The sequence below is a fragment of the Lonchura striata genome, chromosome 3 (assembly GCF_046129695.1).
Source record: "Lonchura striata isolate bLonStr1 chromosome 3, bLonStr1.mat, whole genome shotgun sequence".
NCBI lineage: Eukaryota > Metazoa > Chordata > Aves > Passeriformes > Estrildidae > Lonchura > Lonchura striata.
Genome location: NC_134605.1, coordinates 37,483,379 through 37,497,006, shown reverse-complemented (window position 1 = coordinate 37,497,006; position 13,628 = coordinate 37,483,379). Strand labels below are relative to the sequence as shown.

Here is a 13,628-nt window from a genome sequence, read left to right as displayed (position 1 = left end):
CACCTCAGAAGATGTAAGTTTATGGTGTCTCTGTCCCTCAATTTCACTATTTTTCCTGTACTGTAAAAGGCCTTTCTGTCCCAAAGCCACAGTGACAGGACTTCATTAATTGAGGTCTGTTGAAGGGCTGTAATGAAGACAAACGTGTTAAGTTGACAATTATTATACTTACACACATGTTAAGCTATTAACAGGACAGGAGCTAGGAAGACCTGGCATAACCATGTTGAACTTATCGTGCTTCTCAGAGCACAGTGAAGTCAACACATTCAACAAGGCATGTCTCCCTAGAGGCAAGAATAGGCTTGCATTAAATGTCATATTTATCTAGACTTCACCATGAACTTAATCATAGTGAGGGAGAAACAGGCCCACAAGAAAACATCAAAGGCTTGAACAATTACAATATATTAGACTCTTTAACAATATTGAAACCTCCTATGCTAAAGTTTTTCTACATTTTATTCAATTCTCTTTAACCTCCTGGGAATCTGAGATCAGGAAAACAAAAGGATGAAGCATCTGCCTTCTGCAGCCTTCTGCAGTGTGCACATGAACACAAGGACAAATATTGTCAGATGCACTTGACAGCTGTAAAAGAAACAGATTCTTTCCAGTCAACTCCTAGGTAAGGAAAAGAAAACAGCTGCCCCTGGGTCATAGGCAAGGTAGAAGTCATGCTCTCAGAAAGTCCCCTAGGCTGAATTTCAGCAAATATCTCCTTCATGCGTGAGGTGAGCTTTTCCGTTTTCCAACAGAAACTGAGAGCAAAGCAAATGGATAGGACCTTTTAAAACAAAATGTGTGGGCACAGGCATTAGTGTTCTGCTTTTGAAACTGGGCAGATGAAGAAGAAGGCTAGATGAGATCTGGGACTAGGTTTTGCAAAAATAAAGTGACTGTTTGGAGGCTGTCAAAGGTATGTAACATGGCCTCAGGGGAGGGAGTAAAAAGTGGTAAACTTTGCACATTTTGGCTTAAAATAATCCAGGGCTCATCTGAGGCCCTGCATAATCTAAAACCATAAATTTCCTGGAGACAGGTCATATATAGTTACATGAAAAAAAGTGCATAGCACACTAAGTACCTGGGAACTTCCTTTGAAACATATACATAATAGACATGCCTCTGCTAAAATCTTTATACTGACCTATCCTGACCCTTGTACATGCATTCTATGAAATGTCTGACACTTGCTTTAGATCACAGCAATTTTTAAATTTCTTACTACAATTCCTCCATGTGAACATGTCATTACCAGCAATAAAGACTTTGCAAAGATGAACAAGGTGGAAGCTCTCTTGATTGCACATAGAGGTAAAGAATTTGTAATATATTTAATAATTGTTTTAAAAAGCAAACAAATGCATTACAGTATCTTTGAGTGCATGTGCCTAAAGCAAAATACATTCAAGGAAAAGCTGTTGAATAAGAAAATTATGCTTTTCAAATTTGTTTCTAACTTAATTAAGGCTTACCTTTTTCTTTCAGTTTTCACAAGAAGAATATATTTTTAATTATTGTATATATTATATATATATATATAAAGTATATATATATATATAAAGTATATATATATATATATATTTATATATATATATATAAAGTATATATATATGTATATATATATATATATATATACATACTTTTTATATTTTAGCCTGAGTATGAAAGAACCTGAGTATGAACTATCTGGATCAGGGAAAAGTAATTTAAAGCAACTTGAACATGCTCATCTGAAGGAGAAAGAACATGAAATTTACAATCAAACTTCAGCAGTTCTTGAAACTACCATCTCCTGCGGATGGTCCACAGCACTCAGGAGGCCTGAGGAGAGGGATCTGCACTTGCATGAAGAACAGAACTCTGCCCTCTAATTGGCAGCATGGAGAGTCACACACATACATTTTCCTGAAAGTTTTTTTCTCTTCTCTTGTACCCCTTCTCATAAATTAAGTTAGAGTTTTCTGGAGAGCCAAAGCCAGAGCATGTAGAAATTCAAAGATTTGTACACCACAAAACCTTCTCTACTACAGGAATTTCCACCATCTTTTCCTCTGACTTTTCCTTCTCCCTGCCTAATCTGTACTCACTGAAAAATAAATAAATAAATAGGTAAATAAGCAAATAAGCAAGACTATTCAGCCACTTAGTAAGGTTTGGTGTTGATACTTAGAGCAGCTGCTGAGATAAGGCTGCATTTAACAAAAACAAGAGACCAAAAATTTGAAAATATCCAAGTATCTTTGTTCAATCAAACACACAAATGCCCAGTAGGTTACCAGAATTGCACCTCACCATCCAGTCACAGCACACCCTTTCTCCTCCTTTCATTCTGCACTGAAGAGTAACTGCCTGGTCAGAATTACTGGACTTCAGGTACTGAAAGTTTAAGATAAAAGTGAAAAGCATGTCTATCGGGAAAATATATTCTTTACTGAAGAACACATTTTAATTATAATAAATAATATTAAAACAGAGCTGGGTGAACATTCCCCACCATGAGCAGAAAATACAAAACTGCTGAATGACAACTGAATAAACAAAGTATAAGGATCGTAAATTGCAGTCAAAAAATCTTCTACTTTAAAGAATTAGTCCTTTAAAAAATCATTTAGCATCTGTTAACAAGAATAATGCAGTTTTCATGGCATGATGGAGCAGAACGTAGAAGGACATGACCACACAGTGCAAGGCAATCTTCACTTTTTAGGCATTGCAGAATTTCTCAGAATTGACTCATTATACAAATTAACTCTTTGTAATCAATATTGCACTGTGAATGTAGGCTTTCTTCACATATTTAAAATTTAGTTAGAATTTCATTTGAGAAAAGAGTGCTTCTGTCTGCCAAGCTCAACTTGTTAGTCTTATCCAGGTCTTTAATTGTAACTTTTTAATCTATAGATGATAAAGGCTGATGATATGAGTTGCATTGGCACTTGGCCTCACAAAATCAGCTGGGCTGCCGTGGGTTTAACATATAATTCTCACCTCCCAGAAAAACTGAATCCCATGGGAAATAATGTTCCCTAAAATAACCTTAAGCTTCAAATAACCTACTTGTGGGAAAAGTCTTCTACTGCATTCTGCACCAAAGACAGAAAGGAACATGACTCTGAATCTTCTTGACTCTGAAGAAAAGGTCCATGACTGGTAGTATAATACACCTCTTCTCCTCGCCATACCTACAAACAAGCTGCAATTCTGTTGAATTAAAAGGCTTTTGAAATTAACACATGGTCCATACATGCAGAAATGTGGTAATTGAGGTGTACTGGCAGAGGGAGGTATAAATGGAGTGGAATGTTTGGAATGATATGTAAATATTCCCAATTAGACTGAATCTGAAAATCCAATGTGCTGGGTTTAGAGAAGCTGAGGTTTTTTATTTTTAGTGAATAAATCTTGTTCTTGGGACTCAGGTGGTTGATCCTAATCCTAGATCTAACACTGCTTCAAAATGGGAGTTTAGGCAAGTCACTTAACTAATTTTATTTTGCATCAGAAATGACAAGCACTCCTTCTTTCAGCAGAACACTTAATGATGTCCCCAAGGAAACACACCAATGTTTTTACTTACTTGATTTAATTCTGTGATACAATGGAAGACCAAAGGGATTTCCCAAAGTTGCCTTTATGGATCAGAGGTAGCTCTGTGGGAAGAGGACAAGCAATTTCAGAAAAGGTCTGTTCTAGGTGGCCTCACAAGGGTATTAGTCACACTGATGACTCAGAAAAGGTAACTCTGATTAAAGCTATTGGCAGCCAAACAAAATATGAGTAAGGCCAGTTTCTGAGCACTTTACCATATAGCATTGCTAATGGCTTCTACTTTATATTAAAAGTTGCTACTCAGCAGGAAGTGATACACTGGAGACGATGTCAGAAAGTTTTTTAGTGGCTAGCAACCCAACAGCAACGTTATGCTACATACAAATAATTCAATGTAGTTTTAACCATCTTTTTTAATGGCTGAGATAGCTCTCCAGACATCAGGCTCATAAAAATGACATGGTGCAATTTTACAAGCCTGAGCAATTGACAGGCTTGCAGAATACAACTATTGATAAGATGATTTTAATTCAAGGTAATCCAGCTGCTGTCTCAGCCAGTTCAGTCTCAATCTCTGCACAAAATCATGAAACTTGTAACCTTTATGCTTCCAACAGCCCTATCTAAATCCAAATACCTCTTCCACTCTCCATTCTCCTCCCTATTACCCATACACCAGATCTTTGACTTTCCTGGCAATCATCAAAATAAACAAACTGAACAAATAAACAATTAATCATAAAGAGCAGCACATAGATGGATCTCATTAAAGCTCCTTCCATGAGTGACAGGTTATCTGCTTAACTGAATACAGTTTATCAAGTGCCTTTCAAAGAGACATTTCAATATCTTGGCCAGATCTTCCTCATCTCTGCCCTGCCCTCTTTGAAGAAGGAGTAGAAGGAGTATGAGGAGAGAGGGTTGTAGAGAGTAATAAGAAGAAAATGGCAAGACAGTACTAGCACATTAATTTTCCAGGATTTCCTTTAATCCTTGGCAATAGATTGCAGGCACTGTGCTTGTGTAGGAATAAGATTGTGTCAGTTTGATGATGTCCTGGCAATGGACAGTAATAACAGATCCCCACTTAATTCCTTCAGATTTGTCAAAAACTCCAAATATAATTTTACTGGGTGGCTCTGCTGACATCTGGGAGCTGCAGGAGCAGGGAGAAGTAGTGACTCATCAACTGCCCAGGGAGATCTGCATCATACAGTAGTAGCAAGGAGTGCCAAGTACAGTGTGTGCTCCACAGTGTGAGGCAAGCATGGAGCAGTTACTGATGAAAGCTGGTCAGACAGAGGTGAAAACCACTGACTGCCAAAACCAGCTTACCTCATTTAAGGGGGATGAGAGCAAATCTTTTTAGTGTCTTGCTTTTATAAACTGCAAAGTGTGTCAGACATCAGTGGACCGGGCAGATTTGACCAGTGCAGGAAAGAAGGAATTATAGGTTTATGATGTTGCCAACACCATCACTAAGATAATAAAAATGCTGCTTCAACACATTTTTAAGGTCACTGTGCATGAAGAAAAAAAATTACAAACATATTGAATTATTGTGAAGAGTGCAATATGTTGGTACTCATCAGTGAGCTTCAGCTCTAATGGTATATTGGACCCATGTTCAGGACATGCAAGAACTGTGATTATAGTACACTTCAGACAGGCTGGACCGTGAAAAATGCTAAGGCACATTGGAGGATTATCCCTAAAAGGTGGTAACACTAGTCCAAAGACATCAAGTACAGTCTCTTAACTATCAGCTGAGTCCCTGTGGACTCAGCAGAAGCGAAACAAACTTGACTGAAATGTGAGCTGTAACTTCACAACTGAAGACATAGCCAAATAGACACAAGTCTCAGGTACAAGTAGTTGTAAGAAAAACAAGTTACTGGACATTATTTGAAATCATGTCTCATGGGAGAGAAGCAATACATTTTATACTGTAGCACTGACCAGGTGCGAAAAATATAAGGTAGAGGGAGAAGTCAAGGCCTCCAGTATATTTCAAGTGCTTTCAGTAATGAAGTAATTGTGTCTAGACAGATCCCTGCAACACCTGTCTTCTGCATTGCCTCATCCCCAGGGATCACATTGAAGTCCAAAGATCTCCCAGTCGAGGTGTGAGACAGCTGTGTACCCAGGTGTGGGGCCTTGGTCCACACAAAGGCATCAATTTTGGGGGGGGTGGGAGGGGGTTAGTGCAAAATGCTGCCCTTAGGTGGGAGAATGTGGGAGGGACTGGCTGGCATAGCAGCAATGCACAAAGGAATGTGCAAACAGGAGAAAGAGCCCTTGGGCCGACTTGGGATGGGGTTCTGCAGTGGCTGTATTAGTAGGGTGTGAGAAATGGTCCATCTCCTCCCTGCAGCACTGCCCCAGGCTTGATATCCTCCCCAGAGAAACAGCTGGGTCCACTTTCATGCCTCAATAAAGACACGGGCCAAAACAAGGGAATTGAAATGTGATAAGGTGAACAGTCTAGAAACAGTGGCCTGTGAGAAGAAGGAGGGGAATGGAGGTTGTTTTGCATAGGGAAGAGATGACCTAGGAAGGACATAATAATGCTTTTCTAGAGGCTGCTGCTAAGAGCCAGCAAATAAATGTTTGTCTTCTCTGTGGAGGGTAGGATAAGGACAAGAAATAATAAGCTTAGGCTGCCGAAAGACAGACTTAGTTCAGACATTAGGAAAACCTTCTGGTGATAGGATAGTTAAGCACTAGGAAGGTGCAAGGCTGCAATCTCTTCACCCCGGAAGAAAATTTAAGTCTAGCTTGGACAAACAATGGCACAGAAATCCTATCTCAGAAAGGGGCATGAGCCAAATGGTATTAACAGACCCTTTCCAGATCTACTTTTCCCTGATTCTCTTTCCTAAACACAGAATCCAGCTGTGACCCTTTGGAGCAGCCCAAGTACAGCATTGTTTAGATGTTTCCTGAATGAGTTTTCTGAAAAGAAAACAACTACAACACTCTAAATATCCTAATGCTGCAATATCTTATGGCTTTGACTTCAATTTTACTGTAATTGACCCATTTCTTAAAACTCTGTCTCCTTGAGTCAGGCAGATTCATGAAAGCTAAGTTTAAATAAGCAAAAATCTGTCTAAATTTATGTTGCAGGGAAAAAAAGTCCAAATAAATTAAAAGCATGACAGAGAAGTACTTCCAGCAGCTATAAACCCACAAGAGATGTGAAATACATTATTTAGCTTAAAAATCAAAAATCAGTTGATTAAAAAAAATCTTATGATTGGGATTGATCCATCATTAGTGCTCATTAATACTTAATGTTTTTCATGGCCATACTCTAAGTCAAGTCTAGGCATGAAGTTAGCAAAAAAGGAAATCCTGTTGCTTAAGGAAAGATTCAGAAACCAAATGTCCCTCCCAGAGAGTAACATAGTCCTAGGGATATGGAAACCCCCTTTTCAGTTCGAAATTGGGAAGTACTCAAAGAAGCCTGCTGCTGAGCAAAAAAAAAAAAACAAAAAAACAAAAAAAAAAACCAAACAAAAAAAAAGAAAAAAAAAAGACCAAAAAAAGCCAACCAACCAACAAGACCAAAACAAACAAACAAACAAACAAAAACATAAAACAAAAAAAAAACCACCAAAACAAAACCAAACAAAAAAAAAAATAAAAGGCCAAAAATATTTTGTTGTCAAAAAAATGAAACTAAGAAAGTGTGTGTGTGTGTGCGTGTGTGTGTGTGTGTGTGGTACTGCTATGAGAATGCCTACATGTGTAGGCATTCCAGCAAAGGAAACCTCTGAGCCACAAATTCTTGGTGACTGTGAAAATTTTTGGGAGAACATATTACCCTGCATTTCCCTTTCGTTCATGGTAGCCCCCAGGACTTATGGGTCACTGTAGAAGACAATATATCAGGTTATACTCTTAATCTGACCACAGAAAGATGGTCTTAGTTTTTTTTTTTTTTTTTTTGTGGTCCTGATGAGCTGCAGTACACAGGCAGAGCTGCATGAGGAAATTTTATATCTGTTCTCTGAATAGCACACTGCCTTTTCCAGGGCTGTCAATCACATCCTGGCAATAAATTCTCAAAATAAAAACTTTTAATATAAATAAAATGCACAAATAAAACTGATAGTGGAGCATTAGCTGAGTGCAGGAATGTAATGATACTTATCATAAAAATCAGTGCAGTGTGAGTTTTCATCTGACCTGTCATCACTCTGCAATCTTTTTCATTATCATAAATCAAAAAGCATTGTTTGGTTTAAATCACTTGCTGCTTAAAGATGAATCACCTTCAATTTCCTCAGTTTTGCTTATGGCAAAAAGGGAAAAAAAGCTTTCAAAACTGCACAACAGTAAAAATTTCTGGTCTCACTTTGCATACAAAAAAAAGAAAAAACTGAGAGAGCTCTAAAACTTAATCTAGCAAGCGACATAAAATGAAACAGAACTGTGATTTAGGAAAACAATTCTCCATCTGCAGAGCTATTTATCTACCATTTGGTCCAGAGAGTTCAAATACAGCAGTCAGTGAAGAGGGATCCCAGGCTCCAATGACTTGAAGAAGATAGGCCCTCAAACATTGAATCTAGCTACAGGTGCTACAGCTTCTCTGTAACATCTGTCCCTGTGGATAAGAAAGCACTGAGCCTCCTACACTGGGCTGTGCAGACACCAGCTCTGTGGCTTTCAGAGTATCCTGTATGCTTATGACTGGCTCACCCAGGCCACCTCAGAGAGTTTGGCTGTGGGTCTCAGATTCAGTCAAAGAGAGAAGCGGAGAGTTTCTACCCAGGCAGAAGCCTGGGAAAGAGCTGGAGAAGAATGTAAATAATTCTTTATCTCTCTTATTTTTCACATTGTTTATAGTTAAGTTCTATCACTGTTTGTCAAGCACTTAGCACCAATGCTATGGATTGTTTTCACTTCAGGACCAATGGATTTGGTCCTTGCGGAGCTCTGTATAAAAGAGCAGTGTATTTTGAATAAACCAGAGTTTTACTCTCAGCAGCCTTCTGAGTCAGTCTTCTCATTCTCATCCTGCCTCGACAGCAACATTAGGCCAGTGACCTTTTCTCCTTCTGAGAAGCAGTCTTCCTCTTTCTTCATCCCACCACCTTGGCATTACATCCCATGCCCAAAAGTGCAATTAGATTCCTGCCACTTTTTCCAATGTCACGAGGAATAGGGTCATTTAAAAAGTCAGTTGACTAAACTGATGAGCCCAGTGGGCTGGAACAGCAGAACTGATCACAGCTTGGTGTAAGTCATACCCAGGGGGACAACGCAGAAGAAATATGCTGCACACAGTCATATCTAGGTTTGTTCTCTGAAGAAAACCCTCATAAGAAAAGAAACAATCAAAAATAAAACAGGGTTCATTTTTTATGTCTCCCATTAGCTGGAACCCTTGTGGCAATTCCCATCAATTTTGGATGTCTGGATACTAGCCAGGGAGCACTCAGCTTCCATATGCTTGGCAAAAAGAGCAACAGCAAGGATGCAATGCTGCTGTCAGGCAAGGCAGGTAAATCACTGCACAATTCTTCACAAAACCAATTTCTGAAAATTTCACCCTACTTTAAGAAACTGAAATTGGCCAAGTTTGGTAATAAGCCCCATAAGTCCCACAAGAAATCCTAAATCTCAAAACCTGCCTGATGGAGCTGGCTGTTTGTCCACTTAGCCATAATTTTTGACCCTTCTTTATGTCCATGAAGTAGAAATGGTTTCCTGCACAGAGAGTAGTTATTTGTTGTCCTTGGGAGCCAGTATAAGCTTAAAAGGCAGCAGGGTAGAGGCAGAGGAAGAAGGGTGGGGGCTAGACCCAAGTGCATCTGTGTTTGAACCTCAATTGTATTGCTATCTGTCTTTTGGGGAAGTCAAGTTTACCTCAGCCTCACATTCCTCTCTCTGTGTAAAAAAAAGACCCTATGCACAATTGTGGGAAAAGTGTGCAATTTGTTAAACATATAAAGTAGTAAAAGAGCAATTCATCTTGCTAATTTTGTCTGCCTGGAAGTTACTATCTGGTCTAACTATGTTCCTTCCACAGCTTATGGACAGAGAGAGCTTGGATAAATCACCTCCATTTTCTCCACTGATGGTGGAAGGAGGCCAGACACCTGGCCACATTTAGGCAAAATTAATCCCATGTTCATGTCCAGTTAAGGCCAGAAAACTTCTGTAGCTGTCACATCCCAGCCTCCTCTATTAGAAAGCTGAAGGATGTGTTCACAGTGAGCAGGCTTCTGGATTTGTCTTCCCAGAAACAAAATTCACCATTTCAGAAGCTCTCTTTTTCTTTACTTAGCACTTGATAACTTGAGACATTAGGATAACATCACTCACTGACTTTAATCTATCACTGCCACTATGTTGCCAGTTTGCTCCCTTCTGGCAGCACATCAGCCCCTGTGTAGTACACAGGTAGGATTTTTGATATGTGAGCATCCATTGCCTCAAATTCAAATAAGAATATTGTGGTAACATGCCCACATGTTTTAATGAATATTCCTGACTCTGAATAAACAACAAGCACAGACCTCACCCTTCACAATCTTTAACCAAAAGATAGGTGTGTCTTTTGGAAAAGGAATGAAGGGTTAGGGAAAGAGTATAACAGGCTGGACAAGCCCAGAGTCTCTCCTTGAGGTAACAGACCTCTAAAATCCTTTTCATCTACAGAAATATTGCAGAACATCCTCAAATTTAATATAAGCTGAACAGACATCAAAGAAGAATGGTTTGTGGTCATTATTGCCTGACATTGAATTCACATGTGAGTCACAAGGAACTTATACTGAGTTTTGAAGTCTGACCCATGCAGTCACAGGATTGTATTCTTTGCTTTACTCTTGGGTGGTATTTATTTCCTCAAAGTTGAAATTTTTCTTCATCATACAGCATGATAGCTGGTACTTCAAAAACCAGCTGCTGGTGAATCTGTAGAGCCCTTTGCCCTCGAAGTCCCTTGACTGAGCTAAAATTTTCTAATGTGTATATATTGCTTCCATTAACAGTAATAAACAGGAATTTCCATAATCAAACTTTTACACTCCTCTGGAACTATCAGCTGACTTTTCAGGGAGGAAACCGTGGCAAAAGAATTATGCAAAATCCTCAAAATCACAAAGTGAGTCAGACTCCAAGAGGAAAAAAAAAAAAAAAAAAAAAGCGGGGGGGGGGGGGGGGGGGGAAGGAAGGAGGGGAAAACAAACCCTTTAGTTCTCCTATCTGTGCTTCTGCCCCAAGGCAAACCCTGTCTTTCACAGCTAGGGACCAATTCAGATACCATTTACACATAGATAATTCCACTGACACTTTCAGAGTTAGCCTTGATTTACGGCACCATCTGTGAGATCAGATGCAGCACAAGACACTCTTATGACTGGAAAATACTTTATTGGCAAGGAGAAAATATATATGTATTCCTCCCTGCTCTCTGTTGCTAATCTTTGATGGCTACCTTTCTTTAAATGCTTTCAGTCAAACCTTGACTGAACCAGGATTGTTTTCACGTTTAAATAGCCTTGTTAATTGGGTTAGGTGTGATACATCTTCCTGGTCATGCAGCTCCTTTGGCATGCACTATGACCTTGTCAAGACTTCTCCTAGTGATTTTCTTTTCCATTTGATTGTTTTCTGCTTCTTGGTCATATAGTCATCATCTAGATTTTGTCATTTGCATTATATGTCCCATCTTCTCAGCAATAATAACAACCTGCCTGTGGGGAAAGAAAACCAAAAAAAACCCAACTGAAAACAAAACCCTGTATCCTCTACCTACTCATTTGATTACAGAAAAGCCACCAATTATACCTGGAGAATTTTAACAAAGCACTTACATCTTGCCAAATCATCAAGCGCTGCTCGTCTCTGGAAGATATGTATGAACATCACTGCCTGGCATCTGTGTTCATGCAGATATAATGCATGGAGACTGAAATAAATTGTTTACGAACATGCAAATAAAAAAAAATTTAAAAGAAGTGGGTTATACATAGAGTATTTTAAGCACTTCTCCACATCTATCCTGCCTCTCTTAAGGTATACTTGCAAAGTCACTGAAAGAAAGACTAATTTATTAACAAGTGTGAAATTAAACATTAAATCACTCCAGTGACCCCGTGAAAGATTTTGTTACACATGGTAGCCTACTCACTAAGTCACAGTTTAAATGAATTCCCCATGTTACCAGTTGATAAAACATTGGAGCTATTGCCATTTCCTCCCCACTTTGCCACAGGTGCCTGACTGAGATGTCCTCATCTCTGTCCCATCCCATGTTGCACATTCTAATGTGAATAGAGAAAAAACCCCACTTGCTTTGTACTAAACAACAACAAACTGTCTTTTTTCCCTCTGCTCTTCAGAGAGCAAAGGAAGTAAAATGTTAACAGCTTCACTCATGCTTTCCCCTCATCTTCTGAGGTAACTTTTCAAGGAAGATAAACTTCTGCATCATGCTCAGGCTGCTACCCAGGACCCCAATAGAGGACCAGGCTTGTTTGCTCCTCTGAGGACTGTGCAGCGACAGCAGTTGTGCTGGGGCTGCTTATGCTGCCAACAGAGTCAGCACAGGTGCTGTCACAGCGACCAAAACATCTGGGTCTGAGACCCAAAGCATCTGTGTTGTCTCTCTGGATACTGACATCAGTATCTGAGTTAAATTAAAAATACATGGCCATGCGTATTTGTAGGTACAACACATGTAATTTGTCCTCATGAGCATGTAGCATATGAAGCATTTGAAAAACACTAATTCTCATTTTAGATCTTACAGGGAAAATACAATGATCAAAAGTAATTAATTTGGATATAATTTTAGGGCAGTTGCTTAGACATCTGTGCTGCTGAAGTGGTAGGGAAAACTGATCTAAAAAGCACAAGACACCATACTATACTAAGGTAGCCATTTTTAGAGGAATACTCAGTTCCATTTTACATTGCACCTCCTCCTATCTTGAATGAGGCTTCTGTGGATTGGAAAACAGTTTTTTCTCTGTCTGTTCAGGCAATTTATTAGTTCTTGGTAGTACCTGAATTTTTTACTAACTATGGAATTATCATCAGTGATATAGCTGGTGTATAAGAAAAGATTATACAGCATAGGACTCCTTAGCTTGAAAAAGGAGATATATGATTGAGGAAAATCATGCAGAATGTCAAGAATGATTATCAAAAGTGCTTCTAAAAACTCAGCAGGGAATACTACTCACTAATCTTTGCAATGCAAAAGGTAGGAGTTGTCATAGAAATCATCAGGCTGCAAGATAAAAAGAAGCAAAAGAAGTACATTTTCACACAACCAAGTTAAACTGTGGAATTCATTGCCAACGGACACTGCAAAGACCAAAAGTACAAGCAGATTCAGGTGCTAATTATGAAAATTCATAGGAAAGAGACAGAAATTGAGGCTAAATACAAAGATGCGGACCTAACCTAAAGTTCAGGAAATTCATAAGCGTATCCAGGGATGAGGTTATGAATAAAGGACAGATACAGCCAGTGAGCAGACATCCACCTACATCTGCCACCAATGTATGCATCCTTCTCACTGGACACAGATGGTGTGAAACTGTTGGGGTCAGAGAAAGATAGCAAAAGAAAAACAGAGCCCTGGCTGGGTCCTGATTTCAGCTCTGGGTGTATTAATGCTTTTTCAGGTAAGGAACTGGTAATCTGAGCAAATGATTAATTGGCATAAACATCCAAATGTAAAGCTAAACTCTGCTTTAGCTATCCTAGCTAATCTCCCTGCCAGGAAAACAGGAACTATAAAAACTTTCTTCTCAGACCACACCAAGACCCTGACGTGTTTCTAATTCCAGCAGCTGGTATCAGCAAGTCACGTAACATGTCTGTACCACCTCTGGCCTATGCCTTTAGAACAGCTATTAATAGTGACTGCATAGGTGCCACTCTTGGCCATGAGCCCAAGACACTTCATCTTTATCAGCCCACGGATATAAGAGGTGGCAATTTCCATCAGTGATGTTCCATTTATCTATGAATGGAGAAAGCCAAAATTTGTCATGGAATTGGATCACAGAGGGAGGTGGGATACACAGGGCAGTAAGGTA

The 13,628-nt window shown here is 39.2% G+C and overlaps 1 long non-coding RNA gene across 1 annotated transcript in view; it reads right to left on the bottom strand.

Moving 5' to 3' along the window:
* LOC144246000 (uncharacterized) overlaps positions 1 to 13,628 on the bottom strand; it is a 101,587-nt gene that overhangs the window by 57,377 nt on the left and 30,582 nt on the right. The window contains exon 2 of the long non-coding RNA XR_013339595.1: positions 3,584 to 3,656. This is a non-coding gene — a long non-coding RNA (uncharacterized LOC144246000). The remainder of the gene's footprint in view (positions 1 to 3,583; positions 3,657 to 13,628) is intronic.